Below are 22831 nucleotides of genomic sequence, written 5' to 3'. Positions count from 1 at the left end.
TTTGGAATCAGTAACAGATTACAATTTGCAAGTAATCTACCCAGCTCTAAATACAGATATAATACATGCCCTTGCACATCGAGTTATGGTGCTCATACTATATGGACACTATGAGTTTGAATCAAGGTTGTAATCGTTAACGAAAACGAATGAAAAAACGAAAACTAGGTGAGAAAAACATTGTCGTTGAAAAAAAAAAAAAAAAAGAGACATTACAAAAAAAACGATAACTAACTAAAACTGTAATGTTTGTTTGGCAAAACTAACTAAAATAAAATAAAATTTAATGTAGATTAAATGTCCTTAGTTTTCGTCTTTGTCAATGTCTTTCATAGAGCAAATAACTGCTGCATTTTTCCTTTCCCTGCGTCTCTCACTCGCACGTCTCTCTCACGTACACGCATGCGCGCGCACACAGCCCCTCCCCTCCCCTCCGTGCACACCGCGTCTCCATGAGAACGATTGAGTGTTCGACGCTGAAAGCAAGTTCGTGAAAGGTTGGTGTCTCGTGAACACCTTTACACAATCACACATTAAAAAGTGGTATAAAAATATTTTTAATTCTGAATATAATTTTGTCAGTGTGTTAATGTCGACCCGAGAAGCGATTGCTACTTTAGAAAGTTAACTAGTCGCAAGTTTGAGGTAAAATGCACTTGGGTTGTTGATGTCAAAACGCTACATAAGCTGTGAATATTAAATAATGTTATGTCATTTGTTTACGCTTACACTGAATGTTTGCTGCTTCAATCCAGATGAGTAGGCTTTTGTATAGGGTAAATTTAGTATAGGGTAAATGAATGTTTTCTGTTGAATTATTACACAATACGTTTTCTTACCTTTTTTAATCTTGCCCCTGACAAATAACCCCAATTACGTAAAAAGGCTAAAACTAATACTAAAACAAAATAAAAACTAAACTAGCAAACCCACTTTAAAAACTAATTAAAACTAAACTGAATTTGAAAACAAAAAGTCAAAACGAAATAAAAATAAAAACTAATGGAAAATGCAAAACTATAATAACCTTGGTTTGAATCCAGCTCACAACATTGCTTGATTCCTTATCCATAAATACCTGCTCTTTCTCCACTTCACTTGAAATAAAAGGTAAAAAAAGGTACCTACAAACTTAACCAATTACCACCGAGACAACATAATGGCTGGTTGTTGGTTGTCATAAACAGACAGCACACAAGAGCTGAATTTCCTTTAATCATAGCTGCAAATGACAACATGACATATTCCTGCTTTGGTCCAGTGTCTGTCTCGCAGGAAATAACAATGTATGTTGACAGTGATGAAACACTTCAGCAGTACTACCGGTTATGCTCTCTCTCACACATACACACTGCGGTCTGAGTGGCTTCCTGCTCAAACTGTCCTCATCTAACACAAGTAGAATTGGGAGAGCACCATGGTCAATATGATCTAATTATTCCTATAGAAACACCAGATCCACTACATATTACAGTCGCTCACAGAGCTGAATCACAGTAATATCTTCAGCAATAAAATGAAATATGGTTATATCTTGAACCAAATGTAGGGAAGAATAAAAAAAGAGCGTTCACCCAAATAATGAAAGCTCTATTCTCATTTATTCATCCTCACATCCTTTTTCCGTGGCACAGAAGGTACATTTTTAAATAATGTACTAGTTTAAGGACTGGAGCTTTTAAGCTTCACAAAGGAGGTAGAAATGTAAAAGTGGTCCATTTGACTCGTGCACTACATTCCAGCTCTTCTGAAAGCCATATGATAGCTTTGGTATGATAAAAGATGGAAATCTTTTTCTCTTTTTCTGATTCAGATGGAATCAGTGAGTGCATTCGCAAATTATCATATTTGAGAAATGGATCACTGAAAAGATCTGATTTAGAAAAATGATTTGTTCATGACATCATTATGTTATTGCTTTAAAACACATATATACTTATACCATTCAAAAATTTTGAATTAGTAAGATTTTATTTTTAAATAATTTATACCTTATTAATAAGTCGCAGAATTATTTATAATATTACAAAAATACAAAAATGTTGTTCCTTAGAACTTTCTATTTATCAAAGAATCCTGAAGAAATTGATCATGGTGTCTGCAAAAATATTATACAAGACAACTGTTTTCGACATTGATAATAAAAGAATGATAATTAAATGATTTTTTAACAGTAAATCAGTACATTATAAAGATTTCTGAATAATCACGTGACATTAAAGACTGGAGTAATGATGATAAATTCAGCTTTGCCATCGCAGGATTAAATTACATTTTAAAATATACTAAAATAGAAAACAATCCTTTTACATTTTAATATTTCACAATATTACGTTGTTTACTGTATTTATAATCAAAGAAACGTCTTTCAAACACATAAAAATATAACGGTAGGCAAAGTATATGCAAAACCACAAAATGTTAATCCTTAATTCTTTTTAAACTATTCAACAGCATGGAAACACTGTAAGAATAGGAATTGTTCAGAAATTGATGCATTCATCTATTGTCTCTCAACTAGCTACCATCTTAACTGCAAGTAACTTCTTGTGTCAATTTAAATGTGCTCATTTCCCAAATGCAAAATATCTACCAATAATGACCAAACAACAACAAAGTAAAAAGTCAACAAACAGTGAAAAATGATCTTATATCAATAACCCTATAATTTATTCATGGAGCAATGCATAGGCATGCTATTGGTCTAACATGGGTTTTTATTGTAGTTTCAAGCAATTCACACTTCTTAGCGTGATTGAAAAATCTTGTAAAGTGGAAAATATGTAATGGCTGTCTTTTTTTTTTAACAGAAGTGAACAAGTGAAGAGAACATGAAGATGTTTAAATGATGACATTTTTTATCAATTCAGTGAATTATCCTTTTAAGCAAGAATGAATAACTGAAAAGAAAAACTAAAACCTAGATTTCAAACCAGCTTGAAGGCCAACCAAATAAAAACCTATTAACCTAAACTATTACAGATTTAAAAAATAAAAAACACCCCGGGTGTCAATAAATTCTTCCAATAGACACCGTACACGCAAGGTCGCTGACTAACACAGCTATCATCCATTGCCACGAGCGAAAGCTTATAATTATACACTTTAAATAAACATACAGTGCGGCAGAACTAAGTATGTGATCTTTACTACACATCCATGTTGTGTTCTTCTCCATGTTTGCACAGATGGCTCTTGAGTTCAAACCCACTTGTGGAAGAAAACACACATATCGCACCTTCCTGAGGATGTATCTTCTCGTTACAAAGCAGACAAGACACACACGCTGTAGAACACCAGACTTTACCCAGGGAAAAACCAATAATGGGACAAGACGGGAAATAGAGGTTTCCTACACTATGGATCGACAGCAAGGAAACACAAACCAGCACAGACAACTTTTATTTCCTCTGTAGATCAATTTCAATCTCCCGTCTCTGTCTTTCACCCTGCTATTCCTGACATCTCTACTAAAATGGATATTTTTTTTACCAACACCCCTGAGGCAACCGGATTGAGGAGGCATTAACAACATCTGGTCCAGAAAAAGGCAAAGACTGCCTCTAGGCGTCAATACACATAAAGCATAAATAAAGGGGCATTTTTATACAAGCTCTCGAGGATTGAATAAGGCTCAGTCGTGGTGTCTGAATTAGCCCTCTCCTTCTGGAGAAATATCCCAATTGGCCATCCCGGTTAGAACTGACATCAATGCAAGGGTTTCCTAAGTGATGGGAATTGTACATTCATGAGCTGTGACATCCAGACAGGTGACTTGATGTGTTATTCTCAGCTGGTGATTGTGAATGTGCTCACACACGTGGTCAGACTTCAGGTTTTTAGCATACTGGTCCACATTACTGCTTATTCCAGCCAAAAATGGCATATTTAGAGAGGATGAGGGTCCCTGAAAAACATTTCAAGCTACTAACCAGCATTTTAATGCACTGTATATTTGAAGCAAAAGGGAAAGTATAGATATACTAGTGTTATCCTTCTTACTGGCTACTAAGGTCTTTTTATAACTTTTATAGAAGTGCAGAAGTGTTTAACAAAGATAAGTAAAACCCTACCTGGTAAAGATTTGCCTGCAATTGACTACCTTATTATCAGAAAGACATCAATAATTTCTTTAAATCACATAATAATTGAAAGAAAATATATTTAGCAGACTTATATCCAGCAATCACACTGATACTTTATAATGACACATTAAAAACGTTATTAAAAATTCATAAAACCAACTGAATAGAAGACTAAACCGTGAACAAATTGAAGTCTCCTTAATATTCGGTTCAGAAATCTGAACTTGTCAAGGGTTACATAATACATGAAACTAATACATGATGCTAAGATATAAATAAACTAAGAAATAATAGGATATTAAGATGTGGAATTAGAATGATTTTGGGTTAAAATAATGTAAACAGTCGCCTGTGAAATAAAATAAAATTAAATGAAATAAAAATTAAAATCTGACATACAGTTATACTGTCGTTTTTATATTTTAAGCTTGAAGATTGTAATAAAGAAGAATAAATAATTGTATTAATTATACAATGCAGGGAGTCTATAATTTTAAATGGAATAGACAAACACATAAAAATGTGGCTTTTCATTTAATTTAATTTGATCCAAATACAGATACAAATAATTTTGCCATAGCATAGATCTTTATAAAGGTACAAATAACGGCTTTGCAGCACAGCAAGCCATTTTGTTTTCATTAAAAAAAAAAAAAAAAAAAACGCCCAACCAAAATTTTTTTATTTCTCCTGGAATCTGTAAGTGACAAAGAAGAAATCAGAGGCAAACCTGAACATTTAAAAAAAATAAATAATAATTAAATAACCTTCAAAGTGATAGCCGGTTGAGCAAATACCGATCACTGCAGTTTCCCAGGTGTAGCGTGTGCATGTCAGTCGGTAAACATTTACTGCTTTTCAATGCGAGAATGGAATTTTCCGCTAGCAACCTCTTTATCCTCTCCTGATATTTTTCTCAGCCAAACAGAACCATTTCCATCTCAAATCTAGTACTCCTTTTGGGTCCAGTGAGCTCTCATTTTGTTAAACCAACAGCGTTTTAACAGATTGCACATCTGAGTACACAACATCTGTCAACTATCGGATAACAGCCAACCGCTTATCTTAAAATCTTAAGTGCTGATCTGTTTAAGTCCATATTATGCATAAAAATAGGCAGATATGTAACAAATATGTAACACACACACAAAAACCTCTCCTTTCTCCCACACGTTCACAGCCAAGAACTGAGTGAAATTGACGGAGGGCTTGGTTGGAACTGGATTTTACTTGTTGGGGGTAGGCAGCCACAATTGCAGGCTAGTTACGAAAACAATACTACTTAAAGACTGACATATTGAGGGTTATGTTCTGTGCAATAGCTTTGGAACTGTTAAAGAGCAGTTTTGGTCTGGTTGGCCACATACAAAGTCAGATTTAAATCTGGGACAGCATACCCAGCAATTTCAGCCCGTCACACCCTGACTCTCCCAAGGTATCCAGCCTTTATTTTTAAATGTCTGTTTCTTTACACGGCCTCTGATGGAACTGGTACTGACTATCCTTGGATATATAACAGACAAAGCTTTTTGACACTGAAAGCAAGCCATAGCTCTGTAGTTATGTAGCTCTCTTCAAGAGTAATGCCCCCTAGCCAACCCGTTATCACAAGGTCATTGAAACACTCACACATGAAGCATTTTTAAATGCATGAAGAAGAGCCTGAGGCTCACAAACATTTAAGCCAAAGGTATTTGTTAAGCTGTGTGATTTCCATTAATATTTTAACATTAAACTTCTGGCCAAAATATGATATTTCGCTTCAGTGTCTTGACTTGACCTGACTCTGGAAGGTCAACGGGAACCTGACTCGACTCTGGAGGGTCAATGGGAACCTGGCTCGACTCTGGAGGGTCAACGGGAACCTGGCTCGACTCTGGAGGGTCAACGGGAACCTGGCTCGACTCTGGAGGGTCAACGGGAACCTGGCTCGACTCTGGAGGGTCAACGGGAACCTGGCTCGACTCTGGAGGGTCAACGGGAACCTGGCTCGACTCTGGAGGGTCAATGGCGCAAGTGGCGCTGGGCTGGCGGCCATCTTGGGCAGTGGCGCTGGACCGGCGGCCATCTTGCGCCGTGACGCTGGACTGGCGACCACCTTGTGCTGTGGCGCTGAGCTGGCGACCACCTTGTGCTGTGGCGCTGAGCTGGCGACCACCTTGTGCTGTTGCGCTGGGCTGGCGGCCATCTTGTGCAGTGGCGCTGGGCTGGCGGTCCTCCTGTTTGTAGACCCCGGTCTAGAATCGGCTATCCCACCGGGAGAGACAGGTGTGGCTGGGGTATTCCACGGAGACCGATGTTGTAAGTAGAAAATGAATTCTCAGAACCCAAACGCGTCCAACTGTTCCATTACCATGCGAGGTACCTGTTCATCCAGACCACCTCATTATATCCCATACCCTCCGTCAAGGTCCAGAACACATGTGCCATGGCACCCACCTCATTGCCCTCTTGGCGGAGGGTGGTTAATTTTAAATATTTCGCCCTCCGCTCCACCATACTGGCTGGGGAACGGGAATGAAGTCCCACACCGCTGGATCTCGACATAGATTGAGTCCTTCTGTTACGGTCGGAGACCCAGGGAAACACAGGAGACAAGAGATCCAATCGCAGTGTGGGTTTTTCAATGGGTAATCCAAATCAGAAATCAACAAGCCGGGGTCAAAACCATAAATCCATCCAACAAATAAACAAACAGGGAAAGAACAGGAACGGGAACAGGAACTCGGAAGATGAGGAACTCGGAAGGCGAGGAAACTGGGTGACGGAAAGAAAGGACTCCATGAAGACAAACAGAAAAGACCGGTTAATATAGGCAGGGTAATGACTATCAAGTGAAGACACCTGAGTGCAATTAACAGGAGTGCAATTACTGGGATGAGGGACAAGGCTTTGTGGGAATAGTAGTGCCTGGGTGAGGTGCCTATGGGGAAGTGAGACCACTAGTGGACACCCAGGGAAACAGAGACCAGACAGCGTGACAGTATGTAAAACCCTTAAGTCTCAGTTGCAAATGAAGACAACTGCTCGAGTCTTCTTTTCTTCCAAGAAAAAGACCCTAAAGTGTCTCCTCTAAAGTTCTAGAAGAGATCTCAAAAGATGTCAAATACTGTAACCAGATACCTCAGTTCTTTCATTTATCCACATTTAACATTGAAAACCAACTTGATACTTAAACGAAACACTGCACATTTAATTAAGTCTCCTTTGCTGTGAAAGATGCAGCTAGGCTGTTTTGTCACAAAGCCTTATTGATTCCAAATTATAACACAAACCATTTTTAGTTGACAGTATTGAGACATTTTCCACATGCTCCACAAAGCTTTGGTTTTTGGAGACATTTAAATGCCAGAGCGTGACACAGGCAGTGAGCCTCCCCCACATCACAGGAGCCTTTTAAAGATGCAAACCTTCACAGGCTCTCAAAAGAGATGACAAGAGAAATTAAATGTTCTCCAAAGTTGTACAAATCTGTTTAAAGCAGGCATTGAAACACAGGCTGACAGACATTTCAGGTGCCCCGTTGTTGATGCTAATTGCTACGTATATGCTTAACGTGACACAAACTGCACTGAAAGGCATGCGGTTCACATTAACCCATCATATACCACCTAAAACCCATGCATACACAAATACCCACACCCCTGGAGGTACGGCGATAAGACCCATAATGCCTGTAGCTCTGAACATTTGACATTTTTAGAGGTTTAATTACACGCTTGGCCTCCAAGAGTTAGAAAAACCTGCAGCAAATTACACTATCACGATTCCCAGCTGCACGTCAGCATTGTAGTATTGAAGCCCTTCAACAGTTGAACGCGATCACCTTTTTGAATAAATAGGGTTCACACTCATGACTGTAAAGGCGCATGTCTATTCTGGGTTCACTTACGGGCAAGATTTGCCATTTTAGTGGGACTCCAAAAATGGATGGGGCTATTATCTAATAAAAAAAATGGATAACTGCAATATATATATATATATACGGGCTCTAAGGCTATACCGTGGACTATACACATACGAGTACCGCTTAGGTCTCAATATGGAACCCACCCTTCCATGGTTCTCACGGATACATCATGAAGGCCTGGCGCCGGACGTTATGCCGCGTCCAGCTGGGTGATGGAGGATCTCAACAGGGTCTACAGTACGGATACTCTGGAGTAGTTTAAGCAAGCCGACACTAACCGGGGCCTCTCAGTGCCACTACCCGTTTGAGGTGAGAACACAGGAGGATACCGGCTCTACACGAAGGCTATAGATCCTAGCGAACGTGTTAGGGGTCGCCCAGCCTGCAGCTCTACAAATATCTGTCAGCGAGGCGCCACGAGCCAGTGCCCAGGAGGATGCAACACTTCTAGTTGAGTGAGCTCGCAACCTGAACGGGCAGGGCACATCCTAAGCCTGATAAGCCAGGGTTATGGCATCCACAATCCAGTGGGCCATCCTCTGCTTAGAGACGGCACTCCCCTTCTGCCGGCCTCCGTAACAGACAAAGAGCTGGTCTGAGGTCCTGAAGCTTTGTGTCCGGTCTACGTAGCACTTTAATGCTCGGACGGGACAAAGCAAAGCCAGGGATGGGTCTGCCTCCTCCAGGGGCAGCGCTTACAGGTTCACCACTTGGTCTTTGAAGGGTGTAGTGGGAACCTTGGGCACGTAGCCAGGCCGGGGCCTCAGGATTACCTGGGAGTCAGCCGGCCCGAACTCAAGGCACGAATCGTCGACCGAAAATGCATGCAGGTCCCCTACCCTCTTGATGGAGGCCAGTGCAAGCAGGAGCAGAGTTTTCAATGAAAGAAATTTTAGCTCAACTGAATGCAAAGGCTCGAATGGGCCCTGCTGTAGTGATTTAACCACTAGAGACAGGTCCCAAGAGGGTATACAGGGGGGCTGGGATGGATTTAACCTCCTGGCCCCTCTAAGGAACCTGACGATGAGGTCATGCTTACCCAAAGACTTCCCATTCACGGGGTCATGGTACGCAGCAATAGCAGCAACCTGGACTTTGAGGGTGGAGGGAGACAGCCTTCGCTCCAGCCCTTGCTGCAGAAAGGACAGCACGACTGCAATCGGGCATCTTCGGGGGTCTTCTCGGCGAGAAGAACACCACTCGATGAACAGGTTCCATTTCAAGGCGTAAGCGTGTCTCGTAGACGGTGCTCTTGCCGAAGTGATGGTGTTCGCTACCTCTTGGGGTAGGTCACCTAGAACCTCTGCGTCCCGTCCAGGGACCAGACATGGAGTTTCCAAAGGTCTGGACGCGGGTGCCAAATGGTGCCCCATCTCTGAGTCAGTAGATCTTTCGTCAGAGGAATTGGCCAAGGAGGGGCTGTCGCAAGGAGCACTAGTTCGGGGAACCAGGTCTGCATGGGCCAATACGACGCTACTAGCAAGACTTTCTCCTCGTCCTCCCGGACTTTGCACAGTGTCTGTGCGAGAAGGCTCACTGCGGGAAACGCATACTTGCGTAGGTCCCGCAGCCAGCTGTGTGCCAGTACGTCCATGCCGAGAGTTCCCTCGGTCAGGGAGTAGAACAACTGGCAGTGAGAGGTCTCTGGAGCAGCAAACAGGTCTACCTGAACGGCTCTGAACCGCATCCAAATCAGCTGGACCGTCAGGGGATGGAGTAGACCATTCTCCCGGGAGCATTGCTCGAGACAGGTCGTCGGCTGTACGACTGAGCAGGCCTGGAATGTGAACGGCACGAAGTGACCTCAGAACCTTCTGACTCCAAAGCAGGAGGTGGTGGGCGAGTTGCGACATGCGACGAGAGCACAGACCACCTTGTCGGTTGATGTACGCAACAGTCGCAGTGTTGTCCATTCGGACCAGCACATGCTTGCCTCGTAAGAGACCTTTGAGATGGTTCAATGCAAGGTGCACTGCTAAAACTCTAGGCAATTGATGTGCCACTGCGGCTGCGGGCTCGTCCAAACCCCTGAGACTGCATGCCCGTTGTACGTGGCCCCCCAGCCGGTGGTGGAGGCATCCGTGTAAACCACAGCATGCCTGGAGATCTGCTCTAGGGGCACCCCTGCCCAGAGAAATGCAAGATCTGACCACGGAGTGAGGGTTTGGCGACAGGCCGGTGTAACTTGGACCTGGTGAGTGCTGCGCTTCCACGCCCACCTCGGGACTCGGCCATAAAGCCAGTGCTGGAGCGGTCTCATATTTAATAGGCCGAGTGGTGTAAGTGCCGCCGCCATATGAGCCTCTGAAAGAGTTTCAGTGGGACCGCTGTCCTGCTCTTGAACGTATTCAAGCAGGCTAGCACCGACCGTGCACGTTCCTCTGTGAGGCGTGCTGTATGTTCGACCGAATCCAACTCCATACCGAGAAAAGAGATCCTCTGCCACGGCGAGAGTTTGCTCTTTTCCCAGCTGACCTGAAGGCCCAACAGGCTTAGGACTTAGGACACAATTGCATCGCAATCCCGCAGCTCCACCGACGGGATTCTTGGTTTCTTGGGGTGGTGCGCTCTGGTTCTCAGCGCCCCACCCCAGTGCCTTTCTTTCATATATTTTTCTGTAACATTATAAATGTCATTTTTGATCAATGTGTCCTTGCTGTATAAAAGTCCTACTTGAACTTGTAAATTTTTTTTTTTTTTTTTTTTTTTACATCTTTAGCCAGTTGCCAACTGTGACACAACTACCAATATACACATATTTGCACACGTCCAGACTAAGAAAGCCAAACGGCAGTGTGTGTGCGAGTATAAATCAGGTTTTGAAGTACAAGCTGTCATGGCACAAAGATAATAACCACTTCTTCTGCTATATAATTAAACACCAAAATGCGGGTGCCATGATACAGGAAAAGACCAACTTTTGATCAGTAAGACCATTTAGCCATTTTTTTATAAAGTCCTCAGATATGAAAAGGGTCGGAATGTAAATAATTACTCCGCTCCAGTGGAACCAATTAATCACATGTGTGGGATGTCATTTGTCCCATAAAAAGAAGACGAAGGAAATGCAAGCAGACACAATGTCGCACAAGTCGGCTGTAAGTCGGCGCTAATGAGAGAATGAGTGAGAGAGAAAAGAGGAAGACAAAGTGTTGCAGCCCAGCTATGAATGAGGTTGATGTCTTGACAGGACAGAGCATGTTGCACAGCTGCAGGCGTAGCTTAGGCAGCGTCGAGTTGGATAGATTATAGACAGTTCGTCTACTGAATCCACACCCCGTCTAGAACAGCCAGACACTCACAGCGCTGTCAAGCACAAACATACACACTTTCCTCATCCTCCAAGCAATTTGCTGCTCATATTTTAACACTCATATGAAAACAGACATCAACACATCAACAACTGGAAACTGGAGGAAAATGAGGAGAAACAATGATAGCTTCAAGGGATAGTTCTCCCAAATATTAGGTTTCTGTCCTCATTTACTCACTTTCTTATGTGGAACACAAAACAAGACTTTTCCAAGTACATTTCATTATATACAGGTCTGGACAAATGCTGTTTTGAACCTCACAGACTTTCATTGTGGATAAAAAATATTTGTCAAATTTCTTTTGTGTTCAACAGAAGAAGGTCTGAAACAGTATGGGGCGAGTAAAAAGCCATGTTTTCTGAACATATGGAGACTTGTATGTGTACTATAAGCCTAATACCTAATGACCTGCATTCTGTTGTCTCTGGAGACACAAAAAGTGGGACAAAGTAAAGAAAAATGCGTGTGCGAGAGAGACATCTCTCCTCTGAGTAGCTTTTGCCTTTAAAAACACTGGCTAATAAGCTTATTAACATCTTAGAGAGAAGAAAAATAAAATCTGATGGTGTACGCCACATTGAAATGCAGCACATTATTAAAACAACATGAATTTTAATGTAGATCTAAACCAATTAAGGTATTAAGGAGACTGAATAATTGCATTATGAGATGCTCAATCCCCATGGATTCACTTTCAAACTCTAAAACATGATTCTCCAAAGACTCCATTAGGAATGTAGTAAACATTAAACATACACACTATTATTCCAAAGTTCGGGGTCAGTAAGATTAAAATGGACTATTTTTAACATTGACAAAAATATGAAATATTTATTGGACACCAAATCAACATATTAGAATGATTTCTAAAGTATCATGTGACACTGAAGTAATGATGCTAATAATGAAACTTTGCCAGCATAGGAATAAATAACATTTAAAATTATATTAAAATAGGAAACAGTTCCATGTTTAAATGGCCATATTTTATATATATATATATATATATATATATATACACATACACACAGTACAGACCAAAAGTTTGGACACACCTTCTCATTCAAAGAGTTTTCTTTATTTTCATGACTATGAAAATTGCAGAGTCACACTGAAGGCATCAAAACTATGAATTAATACATGTGGAATTATATTCATAAAAAAAGTGTAAAACAACTGAAAATATGTCATATTGTAGGTTCTTCAAAGTAGCCACCTTTTGCTTTGATTACTGCTTTGCACACTCTTGGCATTCTCTTGATGAGCTTCAAGAGGTAGTCACCTGAAATGGTCTACCAACAGTCTTGAAGGAGTTCCCAGAGATGCTTAGCACTTGTTGGCCCTTATGCCTTCATTCTGCGGTCCAGCTCACCCCAAACCATCTCGATTGGGTTCAGGTCCAGTTACTGTGAGGGCCAGGTCATCTGGCGCAGCACCCCATCACTCTCCTTCTTGGTCAAATAGCCCTTACACAGCCTGGAGGTGTGTTTGGGGTCATTGTCCTGTTGAAAAATAAATGATGGTCCAACTAAACACAAACCGGATGGAATAGCATGCCGCTGCAAGATGCTGTGGTAGCCATGCTGGTTCAGTATGCCGTCAATTTTGAATAGATCCCCAACATTGTCTCCAGCAAAGCACCCCCACACCATCACACCTCCTCCTCCATGCTTCACGGTGGGAACCAGGCATGTTCATCTGTTCACCTTTTCTGCGTCGCTCAAAGAGACGGTGGTTGGAACCAAAGATCTCAAATTTGGACTCATCAGACCAAAGCACAGATTTCCAATGGTCTAATGTCCATTCCTTGTGTTCTTTTGCCCAAACAAGTCTCTTCTGCTTGTTGCCTTTCTTCAGCAGTGGTTTCCTAGCAGATATTCTACCATGAAGGCCTGATTCACACAGTCTCCTCTTAACAGTTGTTCTAGAGATGTGTCTGCTGCTAGAACTCCGTGTGCCATTGACCTGGTCTCTAATCTGAGCTGCTGTTAACCTGCGATTTCTGAGGCTGGTGACTCGGATGAACTTATCCTCCACAGCAGAGGTGACTCTTGGTCTTCCTTTCATGGGGCGGTCCGCATGGGAGCCAGTTTCTTTGTAGCACTTGATGGTTTTTGTGACTGCACTTGGGGACACTTTCAAAGATTTCCCAATTTTTCGGACTGACTGACCTTCATTTCTTAAAGTAATGATGGCAACTCGTGTTCCTGTTTTTTTTCTTGCCATAATACAAATTCTAACAGTCTATTCAGCAGGACTATCAGCTGTGTATCCACCTGACTTCTGCACAACACAACTGATGGTCCCAACCCCATTTATAAGGCAAGAAATCACACTTATTAAACCTGACAGGGCACACCTGTGAAGTGAAAACCATTTCAGGTGACTACCTCTTGAAGCTCATCAAGAGAATGCCGAGAGTGTGCAAAGCAGTAATCAAAGCAAAAAGTGGCTACTTTGAAGAACTTACAATATGACATATTTTCAGTTGTTTCACCCTATTTTGTTATGTATATAATTCCACATGTGTTAATTCATAGTTTTGATGCCTTCAGTGTGACTCCACAATTTTCATAGTCATGAAAATAAAGAAATCTCTTTGAATGAGAAGGTGTGTCCAAACTTTTGGTCTGTACTGTATATATATATATATGAATGAATTTAGATATTTTTTCTTAACTGACTGATGCAAATGCAGTATAAGCTTATTTTATGTCATAGTGCCATCTTTTTATCCCCACATTTAGGAGTCGTCCAAAACTCACCAGAGAAGAAATGATTAGAGATGCTGTTTAAATTTTCCAATTAGCTCGAGCTTGTGGCTTCACTTCTTGTTTGACTGATTCATTTCAAGTTTTCAAAGCTGAACATGCAAACTGGCTGCAAAGGCAACATCTCCAAGCAATCATAAAGAATAAACACATAGACATCATTTAAACAGGTAACTATAGATCTCTGGAAAAAATATATATAATATAATATAATATATGACAATAAAGAACATTAAAATGATCAGCAGACTAGGATAATATTCATGCAACATAAACAACATAACTCGCATCTCTTTAGGTTCTAAGAGTTCTTTCTATATAAAGGAGAAAGATTGCTATGAGAATCAAGTGTGTATTGTTAAAAGGTTCGCTGATGTTGCTGGCTATACTTGCATGGGGATGCAACCAGAAAACAAACCTCTATTTTTTTTTCTCTTCCTCACTGGTCTGATGAATCCATGAGGCAATATTCCAAAAACTACCGTCTGGACATTAGACAATGAAGTTTAAACAATAAAGTTTAACTGGGGACGTATGCTTTATCCTGCAGGCCTCGTTAGAGTAATTGAAATACGCTGCCCCGGCAGGCTAATTGGATAGTATATGAGCAGTCAAATCCAGGGATGAGATGAAACGATCCACAAGAGGTTCTGGGACAATGTAAGTAGAGATTGGCATTGTATTGCTATTCTGAGCACAGTTTCGCTACGGCTGCATCCTAATTCATATAGTATGCCATGTAGGATGTGAGAGGAATTAGGGTGTCCAAAATCAACATTTTGGAAGTATGTCAGTGAACGTCTTTTTTTTTTTTTTAGCTTTTATTAACCATAACTTCTGTATAAGGAAGAAGGAGGAGTTTTAGAAAGTTTTCTTTTGACTTCAAGTAAAGAAAAGACAATGTTTTTATTAAAAGCATAAACCTTAAATGATAATGCACCTTAAAGGGCATCATTAGCATCACCAAAAGGAACAGAAAAAAAAAAAAATCAGCTTTCAAACAGACTTCCTAAAGACTCTTCTGCCATTGGTTGGATAAACAAAAAGCTCCACCCCAAACTCACACTATCGGTTGAGCCAGTGTTGCTATGTGGCTAGGATGCTTAACAAGACCTAAACAGACATTTTCTGAAAAATCAACCTATGAATTGTGCATAGCATATTAATCTGGAATAAGGTAACATAAAAAAAAAAAGTAAGTATAATAAGAATGAATTTAGCTGACACAAAATGGCAAAGATGACAAAGATGTTTGTGGTATCCTGCCATACTGGCTGGCTTACCATATGTTTAAAACTATTTACTTTCCCCATCTCCAGCAAAGTGCACACTGTAGTTTTAGTGCATTGAAGTAGTATGCAAACTTGGATACAGCCTATAACTTCCATTTGACTTGGGTCGACAGCTTTAGAGCTAATTTCAGACAGTGTCAGGTGATTTACAAAAATCCACATAATCTGTGTAAAATCCTCAGAATCGGTTCTTCCTGTCTGGTTCATTAAGAATCTACAGGATATTTTGCTTGTTAAATGGTTGGAGCAGAAATTCAGCTAATTATTGTTTCAACACCTTCAGAATTTGTATACAGTAATGATATACAGACTTCTTTTAGACCAGGTGTTAACAGTGTGCATTCAAAACAACAAGCAGTTTCATTAAAATAAAATCAAACAAAACACAGATCCTTATTTCTACTAAAACACCTTGTTTTGGATCAAAAACTGTAAAAATGGGAACTTAATTATCGATTTAAATATCGAACCGACACACTAACATTCACAACAACATCATTACAAGGCCCTGATCTTACACTCTGGCCTTTAAACTCATGCTCTGCATTCCTAGTATTTGTCTGATGTCAACCCTACTACCTAGACAACAGGGCGGTCCATCTGTGAGCAGTTTTCTACTCGTAGCAGATGTCTAGTGTTCCGCTGAGAGCATCACTCTTCATATGTGTTTGTAAGCAGCGAGGGCCATGCGCTGGGCCAGCAGCAGTCACATAAGTACCAGACAAGAGCTTGTTTTGGTTTGAGCAGCTGTGTTATTGCACTCAAGTTAGGTTACAGTGGGTCACCTTCTGAACTGTAGAGACCTAACTGAGCTGTACTAAGTGCACTTTTGGGTAGAATAACTGTGTTTAAACAAAGCACTCACTGGCGTATCGATATAGCACTTGCAGTGGTGGACCACAGATCTCGGGGACCCCTGTGAACCATGCAGTGTATGTGTTGCGTATGGAAATAGTATTGTTGATAGAGGCCAATTTGGCCCTTTCTTGGCAAATGTAGTATTCAGAATAGTTCACTCAGAAATGAAGATACTGTCATTATTTATTTATTCGGTAACACTGTAGTATATGGACCAGTTCTCAATGTTAACTAACGTATTTTCTTGACTATAAGTCGCACTTTTTTCATAGTTTGGCTGGTCCTGCGACTTATAGTCAGGTGCGACTTATCAAAATTAATTTGACATGAACCAAGAGAAATGAACCAAGAGAAAACATTACCGTCTACAGCCGCAAGAGGGTGCTTTATGCTGCTCAGTGCTCCTGTAGTCTACACTGAAAACATAGAGCGCCCTCTCGCGGCTGTAGTTGGTAATGTTTTCTCTTGGTTCTTGGTTCTAAATAAATGCGACTTATAGTCAAGTGCCACTTATATATGTTTTTTTCCTCGTCGGTAGTTATGAGATATATATATATATACGGTAGCTATACGGCAGCTATATGGTAGCTGCTTATTTGCATACATATTATTAACATGCAGGCTATTTGTAAGTACTTAAGGCTGATTTATACTTATGCGTCGGACCTAAGCTGTAGCCGATGCTAGAGCTGTAATCGGGCCTTAAAAGTTAGGCCCGACAGGACCCGAGCCCGACAGGTTTCGGCCCGAACCCGACAAGTACATTTTGATTGAGAGCTTTTTTTAAAGCCCGAACCCTTTTACAGCCCGACATTATTCAAATGTGCGCATGCACACAGCTCTTTTTCCTTGTGTGAAGAATGAGTCATTTATACATGTTTTAACATAATTTATTCATAACTAACGTAGACCAGGCCACTTGGAAGTTGGAATAAAGAAATAAAATAAGTCCTCTGTAACATCGTAACATCTCAGCACTCTAAATATAAACACACCAACGCACCAATAAAAACGAGTTTTTTTTAAAACAAATTAAATTAAGATACATTTTAAATTAAGATGGGTATTTGGCAATAAAGAAATTAAGATAAAGGCTCAGCCGGATTTGCTTCGGCACTAGCAGCTGACATTTAATAAAAGAATAATGCCAACATTAGGGTAAATACTCTGTCCACATTATGCATTTACTCAATGAATATTTAGTTATCATATGAAAAACCTTTACTTACAGAGATTAGACTAGCCTACATGTTTTTTGTAGGAAAATGATTGAATTCAGCTTCAGCTCGTTCCTGCGCTCACTGATGGTGAATCATTATTCACTCATTATTCTCATTATAAACATGGTAAAAACTTTTCCACACCTCAGACTTTGCTTTAGTTGCTGGTGCAACCAAAAAGTAATCGCCAGAGGCAAGCCTTCTTTCTTTGAGTGAACATGTGGGTGGCTTTAGGCAAATATTTCCACATAGTGACATAGACATGTGGGGCGTGATTAAATGAGCCGTTTTAGGAGGGCATGGCAGAGTCTTAACTTAAAGAACATCTCTTTGGATTTGAGACTTTAGTCTTTGCAGCTTTACAGATCTATGCACCAAGAGGTTGTAACACTCCAAAGATAAATATATATATTTTTAAATAGTGAGAAGTGGACATTAAAATAAAGTGTGACCATTAATTCTCATGTCATTCGAACCCTGTATTGCTTTCTTTTGTAAAATAAGATATTTTAAGAATGCTTCCACTGTTTTTGACTATACACAGAAAGTAAATGTGGCCTAAAACAACATAAGACCTCATACAGTTTCTTTTTTTTCTTCTTTTTTTTGCAACTGCTTATGAAATCGATACAGTATCATTCAGAAGTTTGAAGTTTTTTTTTTTTTTAATTTAATAAAATTTTCATCCAGGAAGGTTCCATTACATTGATCAAAACAACACGATATTTCAAATAAATGCTGTTCTTTTGAACTTTTAATTAATCAAAGATTCCTGAACAACAATTAATCATGATTTCCACTAAATATTATAACGCTTTTCGCCATTGATAATAATAAATGTTTCTTGAGCAGCAAATCAGCATAGTAGAATGATTTCTGAAGGATCATGTAACACTGAATGTGACTGAAAACTAGAGTAACTGTTGGTTTGAAAATTCAGCTTTGCCATCACAGGATTTTTTTTTTTTAAACATTAAAATAGAAAACAGTAACATTGAGTCTTGGTGAGCATGACAAGAGACTTCTTTCAAAACAATAAAAAAAAGTCTTACTACTCAACAGTAGTATACATAATGATACAGTTTCCTAACTAATAAAATATTCTTGCAGGTGACATAAAAATCTCTTCATAACAGCACTGTATTATTGGATGTTAGAACTGGGTCATGCTAACACTGTCAGGAGAGAGATTTAGGCATGGCTAGGAAATCTAAATGAGTCTGATTATCTGTCAGGCTTCTCCACAATAGTTTTATTTAGCAGATAATACATTTAGAGAAAGAGAAGTCTTACTTACAGATTTTTTTTTCTTTTTGCTAAAATATCCCGAAATAATGCCAGCAATGACTCAGCCATAATCCTAACCCTCACCATCTGCTAAACTGCAAGCAGCAAGGGCAGATTTCACCACAGACTTCTGCATGAATTCACCTTCTATAGAGGCACCACAACTTCCTGTCTCCTCTCACCCAAACAGATGGGGGCGAGCAGCACCTGGACACACCACAAACAGCCCACCACACAACCACACCAGTGTGAACCCTTATTTTCCCTAAAGTATCTGAATCAAGAAAGAAAAGATGCGTTTAGGAAGTGAAGGATGGCGGGTGGGTGCAGCTGCATAAGCAAGAGATGCATGTGCTCTGCGGTGAAAGTGTTAGACAGACAAGCGCTGTGGTACAACTGACCAAACCCTTAAATCTGAATCCTTCAATAACTTCATTATTTATTTATTTTATGATTAAATTTATAATTTAAGGATTCAAATATTTATTATTATTATTATTATTATTATTATTATCATTTCATACCTAAGATATAATACATTTATTATATAATATATAATAAATTATTTAATTATTATTATTATTATATTATGAAGTATTAACAAATAATTAAATAATTATAATTATGATTATTATTATTTTACAACCCATTTTAGTCAGATTCTCAGTTGGCATGTATTCTTAGCTTATGTATAAATATATGCCAGAATAGTCAACTAAAAAATAAATAGATCCATGATGGGTGGGCCAGGTCCACAAGCAGTTTCATAAATAAACATACAACTCATTCCCAACTTATAAAGTAATAATATATAAGTATTCATTTAAAAACCTTTAGTATAATTAAAACAAATTTTTTAGATGTAGTTTCTTATGCTCAATTTGATCAAAATCAAAATAGAATAAAATGTAATATTGTGGAATTTTACAATTTAAAATAACATTTTTTTTCTTTTTAAAATATTTAAAATAACTTTTTTTAATTATTCAAGGATTTTGTAAGGATACGGATATTGTTAACATATCTTACATAAGCCATTTACAGTATATTCATTTATTTACATAAAATACTAGAATACTTGACAATTATTTAAAAAAAAAATATTTTTTTAATATCATTTAAATATAAGTTAATTATCTAAACAAATATATTTGTATAAACCTATAGTGTGCTTCATAAAAATATATAAAATAATAAATAAATAAAAAATCCAGATTGAGGCAACATTGAGGCAGAATATTTGTAAACCCTGCACAGCAAGCTCACATAACCTGTCAACATTTAAATTTAAGCGAGTTCATTCTCCAAACAGCTCATAAAGAAACAGCAACAGAAACAGGTGTTAACAAGATGGAGAATTTTGCACTCCAGTGTGCATTGGGAACAGAACGGCCTCACACCCCAACTTCTCTTTTTAACGACGGGCGTCTCAGGAAGCCTAACAGCAAGTTATTCTTCTCTCTGCTGAACATGCCCTCACAGAGCACAATGAAATTGTATGGTGGCAATAAAATATCACAGCTCACATAAATAATGTTTTAATGAGCCCCCTCAACCTTCACTTCAATGATGACTGTAGCTCTCTAGGGCCGCCACATGTGGCCTCCAGGTGGGCAAGTCAGACGGGGTCTACCAACCCGAAATTATTCCAAACACCTCCCATTCCTAAATCATCAAGGATTACCACTGAACATTCCTTCTAGTTTTTTCTCTCACTCCTGTTTGTCCATTGTTCATCCTCGCTCTCTCTTTCCCTTTCCTCATCTCACACGACAGATAAAATGTGCGTGCTGAGCAGTCATGGTAAACTGAACCTAATTCTGAGGGCAGGAATAACAGGATGTGTTCCCCTAATTGTTTTCAGAGAACACTGATCCCTTATAAGCATGAGATTGAAATCCTAGTATACATAATCCTCATTATCCTTCTCAGATTCTAATTAACATGAAATTTAGCAATGGCGAAACGTCCATATGGGCCAGGTTAGGTGGCACTGCTAACAAGAGATTGGTGTTTAAAAATAGAAGAAAGAATGATTATTCCAGGGTGGCTGCGAGAAAGGCTTCCTCAAATTTAGTTTGCATTTCACAGTACTTTTTGTTAGCTTCTGCAATGGTTTTAATGTTTGTGAGTTTTAAATTTTATGTACATACTTAATTTTTATTCACTACCATTTAAACGTTTGGGGTCAGTAAGATAAAAAAAACCAACAACAACAACAAAAAAAACATTCTCACACTCATCAAGGCTGCATTTATTTGATTGAAAATACAGGAAAACCAGTAAACATTCTTGCAATTTAAAAGAACTGTTTTCTATTCTAATGTATTTAAGCATTGTTTTTCAGCATCATAACTCCAGTCTCCAGTGTGTTACATGATCCTTCAGAAATCAGTCTAATATGCTAATTTAACGCTCAAGAAACATTTCTAATTATTATCAGAATGCACCATATAAGTGGTAAGCAAGGCAGAGCTTATTTGTGACTATTAACTGAGTCTGGGTCATGCTGTTTGAAGGACAGTTTTCAGAGATGTCAGGGTTGAGCTCACGGTTTATGCGCTGTCAGAAGAGAGCGAATGAATGAAAACTCCTGCGAGCCCCGTCAAAAGGTCAGCAGGTGAAATGGGGGAGTGCGAGAGTGCAAACCTCAGCGGGGTCAATGAGAAACAAGTGAGCGTCAAGGAACAAGTGTGTCTTTTTATAACTCTGAATAACTGCACAAGGGCACTGTCATCTCTATCAGCCTAACACCTAGAAACCATTTAGTGTGTGGTGGCTGGGAAGGAAGGGTCCGGAGGTGTATATCTGAAATATACTTTTAGAAAACGTTGCTTTATTTATCACACAACAGATGTTTGTTCTGTACTGGGAGGGAAAGCGTGTTTGGCTCTGCAGGGTTCAGAGCTCACCATAATTCATTCAGTCTTATTCAACACTATTCACAGGAAAGACGCCTGTTGATATTACATTCACGCAGGCAATAGGGTTTAATAGCCCACCAGGCAAAACTGGATGTTTTAAGCACAACAGGTGATTTCTGTTCTTTTTTTTCATAGCTCAGTATTCCTTTCCAAGCACTCTGTCTCTTTTGAAAGGAGTAGAGGGTGGAAAGGAAACAAAACATAAATGAAAAAAGGACAGGAGGACGTAACAGTGTGCCTATCGTTTCACAGCAGGAACTCCATGTTGGCAGGTAGGCTAATTTGCCTGCTAACTAGAACTCCTCCAGTGACATTTATCCAAAGTGAATACAAATGAAAGAGCACCTCTGAACTGTCACCACACTTGACTGTAAGGCTGTAAGGCTTCCCACAGTTGAACATGTATGGTTTTAGCATGGACCGAAACAAAAAGAGTGAGTTGTCAGAAAACGTTGGACAATTTCTCTTATATAACTCAATAAAATGTGTTTGTTAGCCTTTCTAAACCATTTGACGCAAGCAACACTGGCTCTTTCTGTAAATATGAACTTATGTTTTGATCATAAAAACAGATCTAAGGTAAAAGGAAAACTTAAATGAATAAAGACTTCTCCATTTAAGACTTCTAAGTGAACCTTACATGGATGGATGTTAGGAACAAATGAAGTAAAAAAGATGGATGGGAGAGAAGGAGAAGGATGAAAGAAAGAAAGAAAGAAAGAAAGAAAGAATGAAAGGGTGGATAAAGAAAAAAAGTGTATAAAAAGAAGGACAGAAGGAAGAAAAGCAGGATGGATAATGTAAGGAAGGAGGGATAAATAAAGGAGAGGACACAAAGTAAGGAAGAGTGGATGTAGAAAAGAATGTAAAGGAAGAAAGGATGTGGGATGATGGAAAGAAAGAAAGAAAGAAAGAAAGAAAGAAAGAAAGAAAGAAAGAGAAAGAAAGAAAATAATTGATAAAGGAATTAAATAATATCAAAAAAAGAATGGATGAATGGATGGATGGATGGATGGATGGATTTAAGGATGTATGGATGAATGGATGGATGGATGAATGGACAGAAGGATGAATGGATGGATGGATGGATAGAAGTATGTATGGATGGATGGATGGATTGGTGGACAAACAGATGGATGGTTGGATGGATAGCATTGGCAGACCATCAGA

The 22831-nt window shown here is 39.4% G+C and overlaps 1 protein-coding gene across 4 annotated transcripts in view; it reads right to left on the bottom strand.

Annotated features, from left to right (window-relative positions):
• Positions 1-22831, bottom strand: part of sema5a (sema domain, seven thrombospondin repeats (type 1 and type 1-like), transmembrane domain (TM) and short cytoplasmic domain, (semaphorin) 5A) — a 145129-nt gene that overhangs the window by 106225 nt on the left and 16073 nt on the right. Inside the window, exon 1 of one of the 4 annotated variants that reach the window (XM_059524530.1) lies at positions 14075-14093. The exons of the other annotated variants lie outside the window; for them this stretch is intronic. The gene's annotated coding sequence lies outside the window, so the exon portion shown is untranslated. Of the gene's footprint in view, positions 1-14074; positions 14094-22831 lie in introns of those variants that run through there. 4 annotated transcript variants of the gene reach the window in all.

This window comes from Carassius carassius, chromosome 35 (assembly GCF_963082965.1).
Source record: "Carassius carassius chromosome 35, fCarCar2.1, whole genome shotgun sequence".
Taxonomy (NCBI): domain Eukaryota; kingdom Metazoa; phylum Chordata; class Actinopteri; order Cypriniformes; family Cyprinidae; genus Carassius; species Carassius carassius.
The sequence above is the reverse complement of the archived record's forward strand: the minus strand, read 5'-3'. Positions and strand labels throughout refer to the sequence as shown.